At 48.8% G+C, this 22,845-nt stretch overlaps 1 long non-coding RNA gene across 1 annotated transcript in view; it reads left to right on the forward strand.

The window, feature by feature from the left end:
• The first annotated feature begins 8,818 nt into the window (after nucleotides 1-8,818).
• LOC140899393 (uncharacterized) overlaps nucleotides 8,819-22,845 on the forward strand; it is a 61,710-nt gene continuing 47,683 nt past the window's right edge. Inside the window, exon 1 of the long non-coding RNA XR_012155303.1 lies at nucleotides 8,819-8,938. This is a non-coding gene — a long non-coding RNA (uncharacterized lncRNA). The remainder of the gene's footprint in view (nucleotides 8,939-22,845) is intronic.

A 22,845-nucleotide genomic window follows, 5' to 3' on the forward strand; every position in this document is an offset into this window, starting at 1 on the left:
CAGCAGCAGTGAGCGTTCCTGATAAACAGCCTGGGAGATCCAGAGAATAATCTCTCGGCTTGGTGACGGCAGAGGCGCATATCAGAGCTGCTGGCAGCCACGCAAAAAGCTGCCCTCATCCCCAGCATGCTCTATCAGCCCAGGGAGGGGGGGAAATCGCCTCAGCCCTTAATCACGGAATTTGAAATCCCAGCTAGCCTGCACCGTTCATTTCCACAGGCTCATAGGGCTGGTTTCAGCCTTAAAAAGAAAGGAAGATAATTTCCTAACCTTTCTCCCCTGATCATTTCACTCTGCCTGAGGTGGGGTTGTGAGGGGGGTGCCATCTGGGGGGAGTGATTTGCATAGAAGTACCCCCCAAGGAGATTTGCTCTGTGCTGTACCCCCTGTGGTGAGCTTTACCAAGAGGCTTACTCGGGGGTGGGGGAATAAGCTCCTGAAAGGGGAGCAGGGTTTGGGGACAGGACCAGGCCTGAGTGGTGTGATTGATCGGCGTAGGGATGCCTGGTGGGCAGCATTGTCTCTGGGGTGGATCCGTTAGTGCTCCCTGTCTTGCCAGTGCCCCTTGCTGCTATTCAGGCATCCAGCTGCCCTCATGTGTGATAGGGCCTCCTACCCTGGCAATGGAAAGACATGCTCCATTTTTACACTTCCCTCATAGAGGAGCCAGCTCCCCAAGCCCCCCTGGCTTGCTGAAGTAACCTACACAAATGCCCATATCACTGAGGGGGAGAATGGAGGGGAATCAGCTCAGCGCCCCGTAATGTGGAGAGGACCAGATTCCTCCCTGACGTAGCCCCCTCGCCTTTGGCCCATCACGTCTCTCTGCTGAAAGATCTCCGATACAGTGAGAGGCGCATGGAGAGCGCTACCTGGCTGAACCTGTGAGAGGCAGCAGCTGAGGGGGGAGCGGTGTCTAACAGGGCCGTGACGTTGTATACGTTTGGGTGGGGTTAGGGTAGAGAGATCCCTCCTGGGAATGGCAATGTGAGGGGTGAGCGTACAGGGACTCGGCCTCTGGCTTTGTTAGACTGACCTTGGTGGGATTAGCCCTTTCCATAGCACCCTTGCGTGGCTTGGGAGTCAGTCTGGCAGTGGCTTCCACTTGTCCTCTCCTTGTCTGCAGATTCAGGAACTTGAGGTGCTTTATGCTGACGTCTCCATCCATGGGAGATGTCCCTGCCTTGGGCCATAGCCTGCAACCAATGCCCCAGAGGCAACCTTGAGCAGCCGAGATCCAGGGCAGCTCCCTCCCCGCCGTAGCTGCCCATCGGGGGCTCCCTTTCGTACCTCCTTGAAGGAAACACTGGGTGTCAGTCTTCTGCTTGTGATCCGAGCTATTCAGCCCTCTTTGCCAGGAGTACTTCACAGACTACAGTGCCTGACTCTCGCCTCATCCTTTGCTCTCATGTTCACAGCCCTGCTGTTGGAAGGTCGTAATTCCCACCTGGAAGCATGCAGAGGGAACTCTAGTTGTCCAGCATTGCTCATAACCCTTGTGTGGTGGCTGCAATCTTAGCTCTGGAGGTTCCCAGTTCAATCCACACTGTGTCAGCTAAGATGGCAGCCATCACACAAGGGTTATAAGCCATGCAGGAAAAACACCAGAGTAATGCTCTTTTTAGCTTGGTATCTTGCCCTGACAGTGGCCAATGGCAGAGAATGGCTTAAAACCCCATAGAAGGCCTGATTGTGCAATACTGTACCATGAGAAGGTGCAATTTCTTCCTGACTTCCTCTGGGTGGTCAGCTTTCACCTGGAATATGGGATTGGTGACCCTTATCATCTTTACTCTAGCTAGTGTACAGATTCTCTTCTTAATGTTATCAATGTCTAATAGCTTACTTGACTTTTACCAAGTTAACTGCCTCAGTAATAGCCTGTGCAGACAAATTCTACAGATCAATCATAGGTTTTGTGTTTAAAAAAAAAAACCACAACCCAAAGCAAACCCCCCTCCCCCACTGTATATCTTTATTAAATGTGTTACCTTTTTACTCTCATTGAGTTCCTAGGTCTTCCTGTATTGGGGGAAGGTGTAAATATATGCATCCTGACTGGCCGCCTCTTTACTCCTCATCATTTGGGTTTAGTACATGGAAAATGTTGAACAAACCATTTCATTTGTTCCTTGCAGTGCAGCAGGAATTTGTTCTTTTAAACTGGATCTGTTCCTATAACAGGACGTTTTGGTTTAGGATCACTTCACACTACACTTCACTCTACAAGGTACAGTGTTTCTGTACACTTTACTCAGGAATCACTCCCAGTGAAATCAACAGGCGTTGACCATTGCCCAGTGAAATCAATGCAAGTGCCAAACAGAAATACACCCGTCTCCTTCTGCGTGTGCCTTCTTCCTTGTGTCAGATGGAGAGTCAGCTGCAGCTTGAAAGAAAGGACAGGCAAGATAGTAGGCCTGATTCTCCTCTCACTCAGGCCAGCATACATTGGGAGTAACTCTACTGAAGTGTTGTGGGAGCAAAACTCTTGGCTTCCTAGCAGCCTTATCTCCCTCTGGCTCCAGCTCTGTTTTCAGTTGGTTTGTGTCATGGGTCTAACTTTAGATGGGAAGCACCTTGGGTCAGGGAATGGGTCTTTTTCTGCACCATACACACATAAGGCATCTCACCGTTGCTACTCTCCAATGTCTTCCACCTTCATTCTCCAGTGATGGATCCTGAAATCTCAGAAGAGGTTAGAGGGAGTTAGCAGCTGGACAATCTTATGAAAAGGAGAGCAGGCAGCTATCACAGTTCAGGGCAACTGCACCTGTATTTCCCCACTTGTAGTCCACCAAGGGCACCCACTCAAGGCTCCTGGCTCCTCAGCCGTTCTTAAGGTGAAAGCATCACAGAGAAAACACATTAAAAACAACAATAAAAGAGCCTACACGCCTGCTAAGAAGCTTACCATACATCACTCAACTCCAACCTCAGTCTGGTAAGTGTGAGTCCTTCAAAACCCACAACTGGGTTGTCCCTGGGGTTACAAGTTCATAATAGTCTCAGAACCTAGACTGGGCAGATCAGCTGGTTTCTTTATACAGCTTGGACCTTTTAAGCTCTGATCTTCAACCTCTAGGAACAGGTAATCAGCAGACAATCACGCTTTCCACAGGGCATAGCTTCAAAAGGCTGTTGTTTTTTTTTGCATAGCCAGAAGTAGGGAATTTATATTATCTTCTCCCTAGGTGTTCCCCAGAAAATCCACTTCACACTTCTTGTCCCAAAAGTCCATCTTGTCTGACACACTTTCAATACAGTACTTTGAACTCTCAGGCCTCTCATCACATCTCTCTGCTGGAGAGGTTACATACAATCCCAGTCCACAGTAACACACAAACTTTGCATTTAATACAATGTTGGTTTTTTCAGGAATACTGCAGGAAATTGCCACGTCTGTCACATGGGTGTTGGTCAGAATTGGGACTCTTTTTGAGTGGAAGATAGTTTCCCACTCCAAACACTCCTATTTTTGAGCAAAAATGTTCAGATGTTGCATATTGAGATGAAAAACCTCATTCAGATGAAGGCCGTTTTCACACTATAACCAATTGCATTCAAAATGTCACCTGCTTCAGTGCCACGCTGCGATTTGGACAAAATTTTGCAAACCATGGAAATATTTAGGTGGCTAAATGGCCTGAAATAAAATGATGCAACCTACTGACCAGTGGTTACACTTGCATTTCATAAAATGGTTTCAGAGTAGCAGCCGTGTTAGTCTGTATTCGCAAAAAGAACAGGAGGACTTGTAGCACCTTAGAGACCAACAAATTTATTTGAGCGTGAGCTTTCGTGAGCTACAGCATCCGATGAAGTGAGCTGTAGCTCACGAAAGCTTATGCTCAAATACATTTGTTGGTCTGTAAGCTGCCACACGTCCTCATTTTCTTATTTCATAAAATGTTTCCTTTGCAACGCACGTGCGCTGCTGTTGGGTTAGATTATGATACCTTTATTTGTGTAAAGTAGTACATTACTCCTCAAGCAGTCCCATGGGTAAAGCACCCATTGTAAAAGGATGACCGTCTATCTAGGGTGTGGTATATCTCTGATTTGTGCTTCGTTTACATGTCAGGTTGCTTGGGCTTATATTCCGTCAGTCCTTCCATCTTTCCCATCCTGCCTATACCTTTCACCACCCCTTCCCGCACACGTGTGCTTTTGTCTCTCTACACCAGGAGTGGCCAACCTGAGCCTGAGAAGGAGCCAGAATTTACCATTGTACATTGCCAAAGAGCTGCAGTAAGACGTCAGCAGCCCCCCTTCAGCTTCTCCACCCCCACTCCCAGTGCCTCCCACCCACTGGCAGCCCCACTGATCAGCACCTCTCCCTCCCTCCCCACATCTCCCGATCAGCTGTTTCATGGCGTGCAGGAGGCTGTGGGGAGAGGAGCTAGGGCACTGCAGGCTCAGGGGGAGGGGATGGGAAGGGGTGGAGTGGGGACAGGGCCCATGGCAGAGCCAGGGGTAGAGCAGTGAGCACCCCGCCGGCACATTGGAAAGTTGGCGTCTGTAGCTCCAGCCCCAGAGTCAGTGTCTATACAAGGAGCCGCATATTAATTTCTGAAGAGCTGCATGTGGCTCCGGAGCCCCAGGTTGGCCACCCCTGTTCTACACCATCACAGACATCAGCAAGGCAAGAGACAGTGTTGTTTTGTTTTAAATACCAGTTGAATCATTTCCAAGGTATTTCAGGAATGGCTGTTGAACTGAGAGGCGCGGGACAGAGACACGGAACTGGATCCTCGGCGGGTATTGCTCAGTGTAGCTCCATTGAAGTCCGTTCATGGCGTTTTGGGTTACGTACTCCCTAGTCATTATTGCAGACCTCTCTTACTTCCTAATTGATTCTGCACAAACTTTTCAACAACTCCCTTCCTTCTCTCCCCCCCACCCCCGCATCCTTATTTCCAATCTAAAAACATGCCGTTTTATAGACTTGGTTTCTTTTTTTCCCCTTCATTGCCTCATTTGCATATATTTACATAGCACACAGGTTTCTGGGATGAGAGGAGGAGCAGAAAAGTGCATCCTTTATTCCCTTTTCTCTAAGTAGAATTGTATTTATTTATTTAAATTCACTGCTCTCTCTGCTGCGCGGTTGCTGAGAAGGGTTTGTTTCTCTCCACGTTTCTGCTAGATTCTGCTGCTCAGGGAGGGGCAGGGCAAGGAAGGGTTGCACAGCTCGAGTAACTTGAGCCAGTTCTTTATCCCAGGGACAAACAAAGTGCAGGCAGGTGCAGTTGCAGACTCTTCCCCCGCCCCCCCCCCCCCCAGCGTGTTTGCTGCTCTTGCACATACACTTCTACCCATCAGTTTAAAAAAAAACAAAACCAAACACTTTTAGCAATTGCTATTAACAAGTCCCCCCTTCACCCCCTGAGAAAAAAGATTCCCCATTGGCAGTCAGAACTAATGATTCTTTCTTGGTTAGAGAATAAAGTTGTTTTGAGGGGTGGGGTGGGTTTTCAGAGAGAGATTTTTCTGGTTTACTTGTCAAATCAAAAATACAAACCACTTGCCTTTCCCTCAAAAATCTGGGCAGCTGGAACTCCTGACTCCCAGCGGCAATTCTCGCTTAAAAGGCTGCTTCCAACACAGGGCTCCAGTTCAGCCCTGGTGTCAACCCGTTGGCTGCTATGGAATTGCCAGCAGTGTGCATGGCCCAATGAAACTGAAAGCAATTCCCCACCTGAGTTACTGTTCACAGGTTGCAGTACAGCCGTACAAGGAAAAGAATGTTTAAAAGTCCACTGTTTTGGCTTTTGAGGCAGCTGGTTTCCTTTCCTTTATGCTTCTCTCCATTTGGGACAAGGGGTTTGCTAGTTGGTTCAGTTTCACCTTTGTTTTTAGTCAGTTTCCCTACCTGGTTCTCAGGATGGACTAGCCCAATGCTCTCATCCTTTGGATTCACAGTGCTTCAGGGGGAAGTTTAAAGGAAGAGAAGGGCTTTCCTGGATGGCAGTGAAATGTTTCCATTCAGAGTGGGTTTTGTGTAACCCCAGGGTTGGACCTAAACTAATTGGGTGAAATCTTGCTTCTATTGAAGTTAGTGGCAGTTTGGCATTGACTTGAGTGGGGCCAGGATTTTACCTCTCATATAGACTTGCGCGTAAGCAGGAACGTTTCTGTGAAGGGAGGCGGAGGGTATGTCCACCCTTCAAGTGCTCCAGTGACACAGCTGCAGATGTGTAGACATCAGCGGAGACACTGTCTACGCCAACAGGAAGGGTTCTCCTGTCTGCATAGGTAATCAACCTCCCCGAGGGTTGGTAGTTAATAGAATTCTTCTGTCAACCTAGCACCGTCTACACCAAGGTTTAGGCTGGGATAGCTGCATCACTCGGGTGTGGATTTTTCACATCCCCGACAGACATAGGTATGTCGATATAAGTTCCCAGCCTAGACCAGCCTTAAGTTAATGTTACTTATGCACCGAGGAACCAGAAGATGTTAGAAAAGGTAAGTTAAAGTAAGAAGGCGTCGCTTGACCTTTCACCTTCTTTCTGCTCCTTGTCTGAGTTAGACTGTTATAGACTCCCATAGGACTTGTCTGCACTGGTTTAATTTAAGGGGTGGCTTTAAATCAATTTAATTAAACTAGCGCAAAAGGCTGCGTGGACACTCTTAAGCTAAACCAAAATAAACACGGTTTGGACTAAGTCTGCTAGCAGCAGGTGTAATGTAAACCAGAATAAACGACTAGGGCCTGGTCCACCCTGAAAGGTTACATTGGCATAGCTACATCACCCCTGACGACGTAGCTATGCTGACATAATCCCTAGGGCAAGTCTACACACAAAATTAAGTCAACCTAAGTTATGTCGACATACAGCCACTACAGCAATTAAAAGGCATTTGCACGTCCACACGGTGCTACGTGTGGGCGGTGCACGTTCTCACCAGGAGCGCTTGTATCTATTGTACTGTGACCGTGGGGCATTGTGGGATGGCTTCTGAAAGGCAGCAACAGTCACTATAAGCAACACAGTGTCTGCACTGATCCTACATCGACCTACGCCCTATGCCTTTCGTGGAGGTGGTGTTATTAAGTTGGTGTAGTAGGCACGTTACATCAGTGGGAGTGACGTTTCACTGTAGACGCTTACAGAGTTAGGTCGACGTAAGCTGCCTTACCTCAACCTAATTCAGTCGTGTAGACCAGGACCTAGTGTAGATACAACTATGTTGATGGAAGAGGGCTGACCGCCCCTGCAGTTATTAGATCGCTTGTCTGTGTGCACACTTGGCTTCTTGTGTCGGCAGTGTGCGTCCTCACCAGGAACGCTTGTATTGATTGTATTGTGAGTGTGGGGCATTGTGGATCAGCTCTTGAAAGCCAGTAACAGTTGACATAGGCAATGCAGTGTCAACCTAACTACATTGATTGTGACTCTATGCCGCTCGGGGTGTTACTAAATCGGTGCAGAGGGGCACTTACTTCGGCAGGAGCCAAATTTAAGTGAAGACACTTCCACAGCAAGGGCAATGCAAGGCAGCTTACATTAACCTGACAGAGTAGTGTAGACCAGACCCATGTTTGTGTGTAGCTGTTAAATATCAGTGGAGTGGCTCTAAGGGGGCCTTGTCTCCACTACAAAATGTTTGCTAGTATAGCTATACCAGCAGACCCTCCTAGTGTAGATGCAGTTTATACCAGCATAAATCTGATTCTGCTGCACACTTTACACCAGTTTCTTAAGAAACATTGAGCTACACTAGGAAATGCTTTTTAATGTCTGTGTAAGTGCATCTACATGAAGGCTTATATTGGCATAACTATGTTGGTAAAAAAAATAACACCTCTAACTGACGTAGGTCAGTCTGAGTTTTAGGTGTAGACCTGCCTACACTGAGCCCTGGTCTAATTTACTCAACACCTGTGAACTTTGTCTCTTGAATTCTAGTCCCATCTGGTTCTGTGGCCTTGGGCAAGTCTCGTAATCCCTCTGCTGCAGTTTTCCTAACTGTAAAATGGAATTAATGATATGTGCCTAATTTACTGGGCTGCAGGAAGGATTAATTAGATATAAGTAGGGCCCTACCAAATTCACAGCCATGAAAAACATGTCACGGACCATGAAATCGAGTTTCCCCACGTGAAATCTAGTTTTTTGTATGCTTTTGCCCTATACTATACAGATTTAAAGGGGGAGACCAGTGTTGCTCAAATTGGGGGTCCTGACCCAAAAGGGAGTTGCAGGGGGGGTCACAAGGTTATTTTAGGGGGGGGTTGCGGTATTGCCACCCTTACTTCTGCGCTGCCTTCCGAGCTGGGCAGCTGGAGAGCGGCGGCTGCTGACAGAGGGCCCAGCTCTGCAGGCAGCAGCGCAGAAGGAAGGGTGGCAACACCAGACCAGGCCACGCTTACATCTGCGCTGCTGCTGGCGGCGGCTCTGCCTTCGGCGCTGGGTGTCCGGCCAACAGCCGCTGCTCTCTGGCTGCCCAGCTCGGAAGGCGGCTCTGCCGCCAGCAGCAGCACAGAAGTAAGGGTAGCAGTACCGCAACGCCCCCCCTACAATCACCTTGTGACCTTCTCACCCCCACCCCCCACAACTCCCTGTTGGGTCAGGACTCCTACACTTAAAACACCGTGAAATTTCAGATCTAAAGAGCTGAAATCATGACATTTATGATTTTTAAAATCCTATGACTGTGAAATTGACCAAAATGGGCTGTGAATTGGGTAGGGCCCTAGCTATAAGTGCTGCCTATTACATCAGCTTTTGGGGGATTGCTTTGTGTGTGGATTGGTGTACATCTGAGTGGGCAATGTAAATGATGGTATCACTTGAATTTGGGTTTCCCCCTAGGATGAAATGGAGAAGAGAAACCTGCATGTACTCCTGAATCTGGAGAGTAAACTTTCCCCAGAGAAGATGGGATAAGGAGGATGACCAGAGGCTGCTAGTCTCAGGTAGCAGCGGAGGTAAGTGAGTACTCCATCATGACAATGTGGCTCTTTAAGAAACTAGTGCTGTCTCAGACTTTTGATTGGCCTTCTTGGAAGAAATATGGACTTGGGCATTGTGGTGGATGAGATGGGTGATGATCGCTAGGGGATCAGGCAGTTGTTACTATATGCTACGTACTTTGCAGAACTTAACTGGTCAGACCGTCAGCTGGTGTCTAATGGGCACGGGTCCCCTGATTTCAATAGTCATTTTACACCAGCTGAGGATCTGACCCCTAGACAATGCTGCTCCTGTGAGAGGTGAGGCATGACAAATGAATACAAGCAAAACCGAGCGGAGAGGGGACAGCACAAGCAACAGGAACGTGTGGCTGTTTAGAAAGTTTTGCACCCATTGTAGGTTTTTTTATTTTTATAGTAACTTTCTTTGTACTAAATGTTGTGCTCTGGTAATAGAGGCAACTTCGCAAACTGCTGACTTTTATTAAGGGTTGAACCCAACGGAGGAAGGTGATGGGCCAACTCCAGCTCCATGTTGATTTCAGTGGAACTCCAGCCACTAACCTCCCCATGCCTGTTGCACGTGCACACAACTGATGCAAGGCTGGATAGAATCAACGAGGAATGGTTATTGCCATGATGGTACTGGGCCTGAACTGCAAAACCTGGATTGGTACCAAAAAGGCTTTCCAGATCTGGGTTCAGTTCAAAGACCAGGGCCATTTAAATTAAGATCTGGGCTTAGGTTTCAAATGCTGCCAAAGCCCAGAGCAAACCTGTAGAGTGTCTGTCTCCTACACCCCAGCTGCCTGGGTATATTGAAGGAGACCTAGAGGGGATGGACTATCTCGGTTTCCAATAGTTTGACTCCTGCACTAATGCTCTGTAAATTGTTCTCCTGCATGGGGACACAACTCTCTCTTTGCCCCCATGCCCTTCTCTTTTAGAGAAACTTTCCAACCAGTATGGCTCAGAGGAGGCTGTTTATCTCCAGCTTGCCTGTTCCTCCCCTCCTCCCCCGCCCTGTCTCCCCTACTTCCTCATTCCCACCACAGCAGGGTTGAGCAAGAGCCGGATGGAGCCCTCCTCTGGCTCAGGGTGAGGCTGAGGGGGCCTTGGAATCCAAGTTCCGTTTTTCATACACACAAACAGGCTGTGATGAAACTCCTTCTCTGGGGCTGTTTAGTTGCAGCATCCACACGCAGGGCACACTGGAATTAATCATCCTCGCTGGAGACCTGCTGCAGAAAGCTTTAACTGTGGAAAGGGCTTTTGAAATGTTTGGTTGAAATCTCAAAGCAGTGAAGATCCCCGTAAGGGCGTGATCTAAAGCCCAAGGAAAGATACCTAATGACTTCAGTGGGCTTTGGTTCAGACCCTAGGGCTGGGATTTTTGGGAGGTCCCAGGCCCTGTAAAAAGAGGGCCAGATTTTCTGTAGAGCTCAGTACATAGGGTCATATTTCAAAGGATCTCCGTGTAAGTGGTCTCAGTGCCACTAGGTGGGACAGAACATCACACCCAGGAGGTGTGTGCGTTACATCAGCACTCATCACGCACTGAACGTGCCTCAAAGGGAGCTACTTCGTGCTGAGCATGTCTGCAGACCTAGCCGTTATTTGGGTTCCTGAATGGGAACATGAATGCTTTTGTAATCCTAGCCCCACGTTTTCTAGCAGCAATAACTAGCTCGTGTCCTGGTGAAATATCTACTAGTAACGTTTCCCATCTTTAAAAGAAAAGGAGGACTTGTGGCACCTTAGAGACTGACCAATTTATTTGAGCATGAGCTTTCATGAGCTACAGCTCACTTCCTCGGATGCATAAAAGTGGCTGTAGCTCACGAAAGCTCATGTTCAAATAAATTGGTTAGTCTGTAAGGTGCCACAAGTCCTCCTTTTCTTTTTGTGAATACAGACTAACACAGCTGTTACTCAGTTTCCCATCTTTTTGTTTCAATGGGTAGAAAGCAGAGAAATAGCCTGAAGCAGGAGGGCTGGACCTGGATCCAGATCCTGAAGTTTTAGTGCTTTGATCCATCAAGAGAAAAGGATCAATTGCAAACTTTGGATTGGGTCCAAAATTCCCCAAAGTTTGGAGAGGTTCAGATCTAGTAATCTGTGACTCCAAGTACTGACGTGGGACCCATCACTGTAGTTATCTGAGTGCTTAGGGGGTTGGTTCTGGCCCATCTCTAATAGAAAGGGGCATGGCAAGAAAAGATCAGCAATTTTCCCAGGTTGCCATAATAAGCGTGTCTCTCCCCTGCTTATATTTTCCCTGGTGGATCTGGTACATCCCTCTAGTGGATGTGGCATATTCCTTAGTTTTCCAAATGGCTTCTCGTTGTTGTTGTGTATTTGCATGGCGGAAGTGCCTAGGACCTCATTGCACGAGGTGCTGAACAAACACAGTAATGCTGATGCAGGGCTTTTGAGCTCTAAAACACAAACGCTCAATATTATGAGCCAGTTTCTGCTCTCCTTTCTCCCCTGCAAATTTGGAGTGAGCTCACGGGAGCCACGTCCTGTTCCCAACCAAATCCAGGACAAAACTGCCATCATCTTCACTGCCGCCTAGAGGTGGCCTTTTTCTCCAGCTTGCCTGCCAAGTTGGAAGACCCTTACGCAATGTCACTGTTAAGACTGGGTCAACTGTTTGTTCTTCAGTCTGAAAACTCCCAGTCCTTACGGACCCCTGTGCTATCATAGTGCTTCTACATCCTCTGATCTCATTCACTTGCTCTTACGCCTGTTTCCAACCTGAGCGCATGTGTGCACACACGCTCGCTCGCTCTCTCCCCCCGTGCCACCCCCCTGTACTATTAACGGTTGTTGAAAGCACGAGGCCAAATTCTGCCTCCAGTTGCACCTGTGCAATCCGTCTGGACTCGGTGAGATTTCGCAGGGTGAATCTGGAGCCAGAGTTTAGCCCTGGACCCCAGAGTTAGTGGAATTGTTACAATCCATCCCTTGGGGATCATGCAGTGTGTTGCTAGCATGGCATTGTCCCTCCCGTTGGACCTGGTCAAGGGAAGGAAGGGCCAAGGGAAGGAAGAAGGCCTATTTCAGCCAGAGCTGTTCTCCGCTCCCCACCCTGCAAGGGCAGGATGCCATGGTGGTTTCTCTTTCAAAGGATTTTTTTTTTTCCTTTTTTGCTCCTAGCTGTGAGCCTGCCCTGGGTACATCTTATAAAAGTGAACCAGTTCTGGGCTGCCTAGTTAGCCAACAGAAATGTGGCTGACAGTCTGGGGGGAGTGCTCGAGCCGGTTAGCTAATGTAGCTAGCAGCACAGATACTATACCCAGACTCCTCAATGGCGGACAGTCATTTGGGATCTGATCCAAAGCCCAATGGGTGTGTTGGTCTTGTTCCTTGTCTAGCAGGCCCCATAGGGTTTGTGCTCTCTGCCTGGTTGCGGACCCTAGAGGTGGCTGCCTTTCTTTCAGTGGTGTTCTGCGGGCAGAGTTTCTGACGCACTTTGGGACCTTTCAGGTTATTCTTGAGCTGAGTCCAGAGAGATGCTGAGCGCCACCATTTCCCACTGAGTTCAGTGGGAGCTGCACGCAGGCAGCAGGTGTGCAGCACCATTCGGGATATGGCTCATTCTTCAATTATTTTGCACTTTTCTTTCTGCCTAGTCCGTTTCTCCCTCCCCTCCCTCTCTCTCGTGTTCCCTGCCCAACGTTCCCTCTTCGCTCCTGTCTCTTTTTAGTGTTTTCTTTTCTCCTCTCTCCCTTGTTTTTCATGTCTTCTCTCTGCTTTATTCTGCTCAGAGCACAATGTAACCCCAGTGTATGTTCGCCCCTTTATCCATTTGTGGAATAGTCACAAACCCATCGCAATTTCCTCAAATTTACTCGCTGTTCAAAATTATTCAGTACGTTATTTTATTAATCTTTGTAGCTCTCCAGACTGGTCACCCACAGATCTCTGCCATTGGCTCTCTGAGCTGGGTTGGTGAGTTGTGATTGGTCTCAGAAAGGTCACCTGGGACTGTTTGCGTTCCGATTGGGTGGGTGCCCAAGCACTTTTGGCATGTGCATTATAATGAAAAATTCACAGCTCCATTGCATAAGCCTTACTCAGTTGGGGAGCAGCAGTCCCTTTGACACCAATGGATCTACTCATGTGAGTAAGAGCAGGCTAACATGAGTAAGAGGAGCACAATCTAGACCTCAGTTCCCACGCATAAGCAAGTCTACAACCTTGAAATTTGCTGTCTGCAAGCGGTTGTGTCTGCAAAACCTGGATCTCCCGAGCGTTCCTCGGAAGCCTCAATGAACCCGCTAGAAAATTGGAGAGAATATGCACAGGGCGGCACTTGCATTATTTGTTCTGTTCTAGAGAAAGAGCCTGACTCAACCCTGGTGTAACTCTGCTGAGATCAATAGTTAGAGCTAGAGTCATCCCAGCGAAGTCGGGGGAATTAGGGTCACCGTCCTCCCTGGTGTAACTGAGTCAATGGAGTTAGGGACAGATCCATCCAGGGTGACACATGGTGAGCTCGGGCCAAATCCTGACTCTGGCCCATTGAGTACCAGTTGGGAGGTGGCGGTGTGGGGGGGGTGATTGAATCCCAGCTCCAGAGCCCCCTGCCTTGGATGGAAATGGCCCCAGCAAGACTTCTTAGGGTCAGTGGCCAATGGCGTCGTCCCCTCTGTGGCGACCTCTGGCTGCATGTCTGGAAGATTTGAGGTTGGGGGGGCAGGCTCTCACTAGCTGGCAGGCAAGATTGCATGCGGCTGCTTTTAACGACTCTGGAAACCTTCAGCACCTATCCTGCCCCACCCCCAGTTTTTGCAAGCCCCCCGAAATGCATTCTTCGCAGTTGCTTTTATTTGTAACCTCCACTCGCCTCGCCTCTCTCCCGCTCCCTCCCTCCCTCTCTCTGGGGGGAAAAAAGGTCATTGCGCAAATGATTAGTCAGAGCTCAGTTGCTGTAGCAACCAGCTGCTGTAACTGGGACAGGCATGCATCGAGGACAACAGAGAGGTCGACCATCAGCGAGTGCTGGGGAGCTGAAAGCCTTTGTATTTGCTTTCAAGAGCCGGCAAGCCAGGCAGCGCAGAGCTCCCTGCTCCACGCTGTGAGCAGGGATGCTCCTTGGGCCTGGAGCGTCACAGAGAAGCCTTGGCAGCCTGTTTAATTTTAAAATAATAATAATTAATAAAATAATTCTCTTCTCCCCCCCCCACCCCCCTTTGCTTCAGTCTCTGTGTTTCCAAAGGAGCCATTGCAACCCTGATGTTCTCCCACTTCCGTGGGCTCCGCCGGCTTTGTCTTCCCAACCCCGACCTTCACTAGTGGTGCCTTCTCTTTCCCCGTCCTCCTCCTCCTGGATTGGCGCAAGCTGCCTTGTGCCCACAGCTTGTCTTGTCCAGGAGGGAATCTCTTCCCCATGCAGATCAGTGGACGCGGATGGAATCTGGGACTCCTTCCCCCTCCATGCTCCCTGATGCAGTGTGGGCCTCTGCTCTGGATGATTGTTTTTTTTCCTTCCTGCAGCTTTCTGAGTTGGTGATCTGCGAACATCTCTCGAAGGAGGGGCATAGGGAATCAGTGTCTTCTCTCAGCATCTTCCTTATGCAGTGTGAACTCCAGGTCCTCCGGATCTTGGCAGAGTAACGGATGCTTACCCTCCTGGCCTGGTTAATTTCCATCTCCGGCCTGACACCTTATATGTTCCCCCAGCAGTTTCAGCTTGGATGTGATTCTTCTTTACTTCCTGTCCTAAACCCTTTTGTGGGCGTTGCTGTGCAGCGTGAGCTGCTGCCCGCTACCACAGGGGTGGTGGCTTTACATTGGTGGATGGTGCAGTGTCTCTTAGTTAAGAAGGGACGGGGGGTGGTTGTAATGGCTGTGGAGGTGGATTCTTGGTCCAGGAGGCTGGTGGATGCAAACCGACCCTGTGGTTCGCTCTAACTGCCCGACTAATCCAGTCTGTGCTGCCTGGAATCCCCGCATGTGGCCTCCTGAAGTCAGAGCCGGAACTAGGCAGGCAAGGAAGGCACTACATTACATGGCTAAATACCAACAGCTCCCACTGGCTTCAAATGGAGCTGTGGGTGCCCCACGTCTCTGAAAATCAGGTCCTGTGTAAAGTGATTCCCTCCCTCACAGGCCCCTGAAGTTACACCGTTAAAGTCAATGAGGGCTTTGCCACTGGCTTTAATGGGCTGTGGGTCAGACCCATGTTGCTTCGGGATCCTTTTGGATGAAAGGTGTTCCATAGACTGCACTGATTTATCGTAGCTATTGGAGGGGTTCTGCCTGGAAAGGCTGCAGCAGGGCTTGTTAATGTGTTTGAAAGATGCCTGCGCCAGCTGGACAGGGTGTCGGGGATCTTGCTCCACTCCAAACCCTGCCGTTTGCGGTCTCTCTTCTGCAGTCCCCCAAGGATTGCTGCATGGGGAGATTTTTCCCTAGGAGAGCCAGTCACTAACTCTCTGTGCCATCTCTCCCTGCAGGTTAAACTGCTCCCATCAGACATGTTGTCACAAATGTCTAAGGGTCCCCTGTTGTGTTCAGGCAGCATTAGACTAGTGTCCACCAAAACATTTGGGCCAGAGGGGCTGTGGGCCCAGTGCTGACATAGAGCAGTGATATAGGAAGGGTTGAGTAGGGAAAAGGCGAACCTGATGATTGAGTGCCCCACACCCTACAGAATCAGACCCCACGTCAGCCAGCCCTACATTGGGTTGAAGGATCCAATCCCCAGGGTAAAGATTTAAGAAACCGTTCTCTAAGGGGGAAAGATGTGGTGGGTATTGAAACTGTGGTGTTGGACTGGCATCTGCTGTGGCAGTCCAGAGCGCAGATGCTAAGGTGAGGACAGCCACATGGCCTGTCTCTTACTCTCCACGTACAGCACTTGGCTCAATGCAGCCCTAATGGCATTTGGGGCATCTAGGCCCGTCTGTTATACAAATAATAGTAATACCTAGATGGAGAAATCCTATAATCTTTGGATTGTAAAGGTTTTATCTATGGGACCTAAGCATTCAAGATGATCCTATGGGTCTTAATGCCAGCTTTGCCCCTGATGTGCCACACGTGCCCTTGAACAGGTAACTTAACCCCCCAGAGCCTCAGTTTCCCTATGTGTGTCATGGGGATTATACTTACCTACCTCGAGAGCAGGGTTGGGAGGATGAGTTCACTGATGTTTGCAAAGTGTTGAGATCCTTGGAAGGAAGGTACTAGAGAAGAGCAAAGTGTTATGTTACCTCAGTATGATGATGCTGTGAATACTGTTAGGGAGAAGGCCAACTGAACATGTGTGGAGTTGGGATAGGTGAGTAGCTTCAGGTTGGGTTTCCCGAGGTCTCGCTGTTCTAGACCGACATCTGAACAGTCATCTGGGAAGCTGAAGGCCTAGGTTCCTAGCCACAGGAAATGATTTAACTGGAGCTCTGTGGGAGCAATAAGATCAGACTGTTCTGTTTTGGTTTAGAAACTGTCCCAAGTGCCCTGCAAATGGAGTATCCCGTAAATGTCAGAAGAAGGGAGAGATCACTGTGATATAACAGAAGCATGTTTCGTCCCCATATTGTAGCCACTAAGGTAGAAGGGAGTGTCTAGTGTGACTGAAAAGTTCTAACTTCTTTATTATGGTAGTTTTATTTGATTTATTTATTATATTGATGATCATTACAGTGTTGCCAACTCTTATGATTTATATCGTGAGTCGCACAATATTCAATGCTTTTCTTAAAGCCCCAGCTCCGGGAGTCATGTGATTAGGTGAAAATCTCAGCTTTCATTAAAAAAAGATTACATTTCTAGATCTGGTTGTGGAGAAAAGCTTGAAAGCATGGCCTGAGTGTCGCCTAAAGGCTTAAAAGCCAGAAGGCAAATGCAAAATAACCCAATATTTATTATTTTTTAAATTCTTATGATTTGGGGTAGGGGGGCGGTTGGCTCATGGTTTCTGAATGCTCAGGGCTGGCCATACTGTTGTTACTTATTTACATTGATTAAAATTGTGTGTTCCTTCATATGCACTCAGGAAAACAAGCAGTTTCAGATTTGGTAGTTGACTAATAATATTTCAGGCTAAAGCAAATGACAAAGCACGAGTGAATATCAGGTCTCCACAAGAGAGAAGAAAACCCACAATGACTCACCCTGAAACAATGTGAAACACAAAATGGTGCTCTCCTCCTAGCTTCGCCCAGCAAACCGAATGACCTCTCCTTTCGGTTACATTGCTTCACGCACCACAATGTATGTATTATTCATTCTGCTGTTCTACCTTTCTCTACGCTGCCCCCCACCGGAGAAGGATTCCCCAAGTGCTTTACAAGCTACCAATCGGTACATGTGGGTCCTCTGACATGCAGCCAACTCTGCGGTGGAGCACAGCTATCATAAAATGCATACCGGGCTGCATGAGAGCAACGGGGGGGATTGGAAATTTTGACCAAAGGCCCTGGGGCAAACGGCTCGTAGGAAGAGTGGTCTGGGAGTTCTGCTCTCCATACAGAGCAGACCAGCATTCTCTTTTTAAGGTCGGAGCTGAAAGGCCTTCGCTGTCCAGTAAACTGCATGGAAGGCGATGCCTCTAGCTCAGGGACACAAAGAGATGCAGCAGCCATGTCAGGATTTGACCCTGTGGGCTCCAGGGAATGTCATAATTTCAAACCTCAGGCCTAGCCTGTGCAGCCATCCCCTCCATCAATGAGATACAGCATATTTCCAGCCAGCCATCTTTCATACACTGCTCAGCCTTAAGCAGCACTGCTGAACGCCTCGGAGGCCAGGCCCTTGGGAGCGACCATCTCGAAAGTTTGCCTGGCCAGATCCCCTGCAATAGGGTTGCCAATTTTGCATGGGCGTATTCCTGGAGGTTTTATCGCATGACGTAATCTTGAATTGAAGATTAATCTTTGATTCCTGGAGACTCGAGGACAATCCTGGAAGGTTAGCAACCCTACCCTGTAAGCACACCTATTGGGCACAGTGAGTAGACACACTTGGAACAGGAAAAATAGATCAAGCCAATCCCGCAAATCCAGTAAACTCAGCCCATTCCCAGCCCAAGCAGACGTGGTGATGAACACTTCCTGGGCGAGAGGAGGTTCAGGCAGTGCTAGAAGTGGAGGGTTGGTTTTTATTACAAACCGCAGTCAGTAAAGACTAAGGGGGAGATGAGCCAGCTGTGACAGTCTGGGGGATATGCCCGCATCTGCGCACAAGTTCCATTGTTTAGTGACCACCATGTTGTATTTCATTCTCAGTTTTGAATGTAGCCTATAGTGTGGCTTTGAGCCTTCATTTTGTAGCTGGAACTTGACGCTTACTGGAGAGACTAGATAAGGTGTGTCTTCACTGCGCATTTAACTCAGGCCCTTACCTGGGTGTTAGCCCACCCCCCTACCATCCACAGAGAAAAACCTTTTACCTGGTCTTGGAGGTGCTTTAAGCTCAGGCTAGCTGGCCTGGCTGAGGGCGTGGGTAAGAGTCCAGGCTGCCCTTTAACTTGGGCTGGAACCTTCCCATGTTGCAATGAGAACACAGGCTAAATCACACAAGTGCTGATTTGTCCTCCAGTGACTTCTCACAATTTCCCCCTAAAGAACAGAGAAGTTCTACCACAATTATCAGGAAAGAAACCTAGAGCATCTCAGCCTAAAGAACCATGGGATTATGTCGCCAAACACGTGTGCATGAGTGCAGAACTGGGGAGGACACAGTAGTGTGGGTATGGCTTTGCAGTGGGACTCCCACATGGGTGAGACTGACCAGGGTGCTCAGACCCAAGTGCTGATTACATGTCTAACTAGGCAGGGAAGATCCCATGAGTGATCAAAGGCCATCAGTGTTGAATGGCTGTACCCCAGTAGGCAATGGGTTTGATACTGGCAGAGCCATTGACTTGGAAGGACTCTGCCCCGATGCTGGTTGGAGTCTGGAAATTCCACAGTGGAAGTGCAGGGACAGGAAAGGTGTCAGAGGTTGTTTCAAAGAGAAATGCTCTCTGAGCAAAGGGGAAGCCATTCTGCTGCAGGACTCGGACCAAACCCAGGGTGAGGGCACGGAGGGAAGGTGTGCTGGAGCCTGCTGTTTTCCTAAGGTCTGTAACTGGTGCTGTTCAAGAGGAAGTGTGTTCACAGGTGCTGGGGGTGCTGCTGCACCCCCTGGCTTGAAGTGGTTTCCTTTGTATACAGGGTTTACAGTTTTGGTTGAATGGCTCTCACACCTCCACTACAAAAATTGTTCCAGCAGCCTGAGTGTGTTTGTGGTTAAGAAATTGCTTTGTTAGAGTCAGGTGAGATTTAGGGGTTGGATCTGGTCCCAACAGTCTGGGGTCTGCCCAGAGAGCAGGATGAGGGTAGTTTTGGGGATGGTCCATGATTCCGACATACAGAGCACACCCAGAAAGGGAACCCGGTTCTCTCCCTCTCTGTTTATTGCATAGTTGAATAGAGCAACATGTTCCCAGCCTAGAGGACTATAAGTAGAAGGTGTTTTGTGCACTGAGCAGACCCTTTGCAATACTAGTGTGCCTGCTTACCTGGCTAAATTTTTCTGCTTCTTCCCAGAGCAGTGGCATCTGAAAGAGTGGGGTGCATGCCCATCTATCTGTGTGTGCTTACACTTCATGCTTTACTCTTTCCCATCCAGTAATGATCCAGACTGGATGCTGTCTAGACACAACATGAAGCCTCTTAGCCTTTCCAAAGGCTCTTCATTTCCCAGTGTGGCTCCCCACAGCAGACATGCACTGATTTGATTCCATTCTGGGCACAATGCAGGATGACACTGTTGATTCAGGAAGCCCTATCCAATTGGGGTCCTGTGCACCTCTCTCCTTGGCTTTTACCCCAGCCATTGACATGAATTGGGGCCACTAAGGCTTTCAGTCCCGACATCTGAGCGCTGGGGATGGAGTTTTTTCAGTGCTGGCTCTGAAATAACATTTCTTAGTGTGGCCGAGCCTCCCTTTGCCAACCTTCATGGGACACGGAAAAGATTCTCAGGAGTCTGCAGAGGGCGAGAGTTTGTTGGGTACACAGAGATGGTCTTGTCGGACTTTAAAAGAAGTGTTCTCATGCAAGCGTCTGGTGCATTAGGTAGATGCGTCATGTAAATTACAGTAAACAAACCACACCAGCCTGAGGCCTTCCTTTTAAAATTCCCCCATTAAATAGTCTGCATTCCCCAGAAGAACCCCACTTGTGAATATCTGACAGTAATACACATCGAAACCAGAAAGTGAGTTTTCGCCTGGGGGTCTGGTTCCATCCTACAAGGCTTTCCAGCCCGAAGAGAAAAGCATAAGACCTTTCTCTACCCTTTAAAGCCTCCCTTAGCTGGCCCCATCCTGGTGTTTAAAATTCCATCTTGCTGCGCTGGTTCTGCTCTGAACGTCAGTAGGGTTTCTGGCAGGAGCTGGGTTTTGGCTGCATCGCTAATGGCTCACATGGAGCTGGTGTGACACCTTTATAAATGTTATGGTTTTGGAGAACAGGAACTGACCTCCTGCAACCTCTTGCACGTTACAGATTAATTGCCACATTCGCAGTCATGTGCCACCTCCCTTAGGCTTGGATTGAGGGGCCTTCCGGCTGCTACTTTGCTCTGGCTGGGATCAGATGATTCCCTTAGCTGATGTGCGTCAAGGGAAATCCACCACAGAATGAATGTGGGAGCCAGTCTCAGAATAAGGATTCTTGTTACCGTTGCTAAGGGTTTTGGCTTAGCTCCTATCTTAGCCATAAGGCTATGAGCATCCGCCCAACAACCAGGGTGAAGTTTATCAAAAACATTCTACCGCCACAGCAAGGTGGTGTAAATGGGGGTGATTCCCCTTAGAAAACATCTTCGGAGAGCGAAGAAGGAGGGCCATTCAGACATTCCACTGGCCAGAGGCCATAGTCACGCTTATCCGGATGAGTTCCCCATCAGAGACTTTGTGGAAGAAGCCCATGATTACAGGTGGTCCCGAAGGGAAAGAGTTCACCTTTGCTGCAAACTGCGGATGCCACTGGAAAGCTGGTGGGGACCACTGGAAAACAAGGAAGATGAATCCCTATGGAGACCTGTTCGTGCTTTCCTAATATATTAGTGATTGGGTGCCTAAGTCTTACCAGAAATGCCTGGAGTGAAATCCTGACCCCACTTAAGTCAATGGGCTTTTTGCCACTGAGTTCAATAGAGCCAGGATTTCACCCCTGCTGTCTCAGCAGAGAGCGGGCTTGCAGTCCAGTTGGCCCTAAAATGAAGCTGGTGTTACCGCAGGGCTTGAGCTTACAAGCCAAATGCTCTCTTGTAGAGGTGTAACCCCATTGTGTTGCTAGGGGTGCACTAACATAACTGAGAACAGAATTTGGCCCTGTCTCGGGGACTAGGGCTATGCTGAGAAGGCTGGTTTCTGAAGAAGTAAGAACATGACCCTGTCCACACTGGACTATATCCTGTCTGCAGTGGAGTTTGTTGAGTACAAAATTAAAACTAAGTAAATGCTGCATAAGGGCTTCAGGGTTTGGCCATTTCTGTTAGTCTTCTTTAAAGAAAACCTTTCTGTTTTATATGGAGTTTGCCTCTTCCTGGCTTCTCATTTTTTATGATTTTTCCCACTCGTGCCATTTAAAGACTTCTTATTGGGTCTCGGCACGAACTTGGCGGCCAGGCTTGCTTTGGTTAATTTCAAATGTTGCCTACATAAATTGGTGAAGGAGCTATTTGTTTTATAGCCGTAAGAATGAGAAACCAAGGGAGTGATCTAGCTTTCACAGCCCTTTCTGGGCCTAAACTGTTGCGTAGGGCTCCTTTGTGCTATCAGGCAGTTGCCATGTGATGGTTAAAATAATTTCTGTTGTAAAGCATGTTTGGATCCTTAAGGTTGAAGATGCCATTTGGGATTAGACCAAGTCTCTAGGACACAGGCCATAGTATGGGGTAAGGCGTTGCTGGAAGCATCCCAAGCTGACAGCTGGCGTGGGTAGGTATAACTCCCCTGCGAGGACTGTACCTGATTACACGAGTGGTGAATTCGACCCAAATCTCTAACAATAGCAAGGGGGGTGGTGGAATCAAGCATCAAAATGGCATGAGGGGAATGACGCAAGGAAGGTGAAATATCAAAGGGAGAGAGGAAGTGCATAGCAGGAGAAAGGGAAACAGATGAGAGAACAGCAGGAAGTGACCTCACGGAGCCGGGAGGGGGTGGAGAATCCAACAGCGGAGATGAAAGGGAAATAGGAACAGGATACAGATGGGACAGGCAGTGCTGGGAGTGTCGGCTAACGAGTGCTGCTGTCCTCATGTTCCAGCTGTCTATGCTTGCAACGGGGTTTGGGTCCTGCTGTTATACTCACATGCAGGCTCAGCGCTGTCCTTATATCTTGCAAACAATAGGCTGGATTGAGCCCAGGGCGATGCCCGCTCCTGCCAACGTAACCTCAGGTGCAGGGCTCCCGTCCATGGTAAGGCTGCCTGTTGGGGAGGCCATGGCAGCCGCAAACACCCCTGCTTGGGAATGGACTGATGCAGTTCATCACCTCTGCAATGGGACCCCTGTTGTGGCTCTGCTTCCTCTCCCCTGAAGTTTCTGTCGCCCTCCCTCTGAGTGATTCCGTCCTAGAGGACATGGGGCCAGGTTGGTGCACGGGCTCCTTGCCCCAGCCAGCAAGAGTGGATCTGACCCTATCGTTTTCCGGCTTCCAGACTCCCTTGGGCTCCTTCTCAGTTCTAACTCTGACTATGGGAGCTAGCTGAGCCTGTGTCCCCTTCTTGCCATCTTCTGGATGAGAACTATCCAGAGCTGACTTTAATGCGTAATGAGCAGAGTTCTAACTGGGACCCCAGGTGATTGTCAGGTGTCAAAGGCATTGGAGAAAATGCATTGGATGGAGCAGAGATGCGTGTGGAACAGGCCATCCTAACCCCCTTGAAAGTGACATCTGGAACAATCACTC

The sequence above is a fragment of the Lepidochelys kempii genome, chromosome 16, assembly GCF_965140265.1.
Source record: "Lepidochelys kempii isolate rLepKem1 chromosome 16, rLepKem1.hap2, whole genome shotgun sequence".
In the NCBI taxonomy this organism is placed as follows: domain Eukaryota; kingdom Metazoa; phylum Chordata; order Testudines; family Cheloniidae; genus Lepidochelys; species Lepidochelys kempii.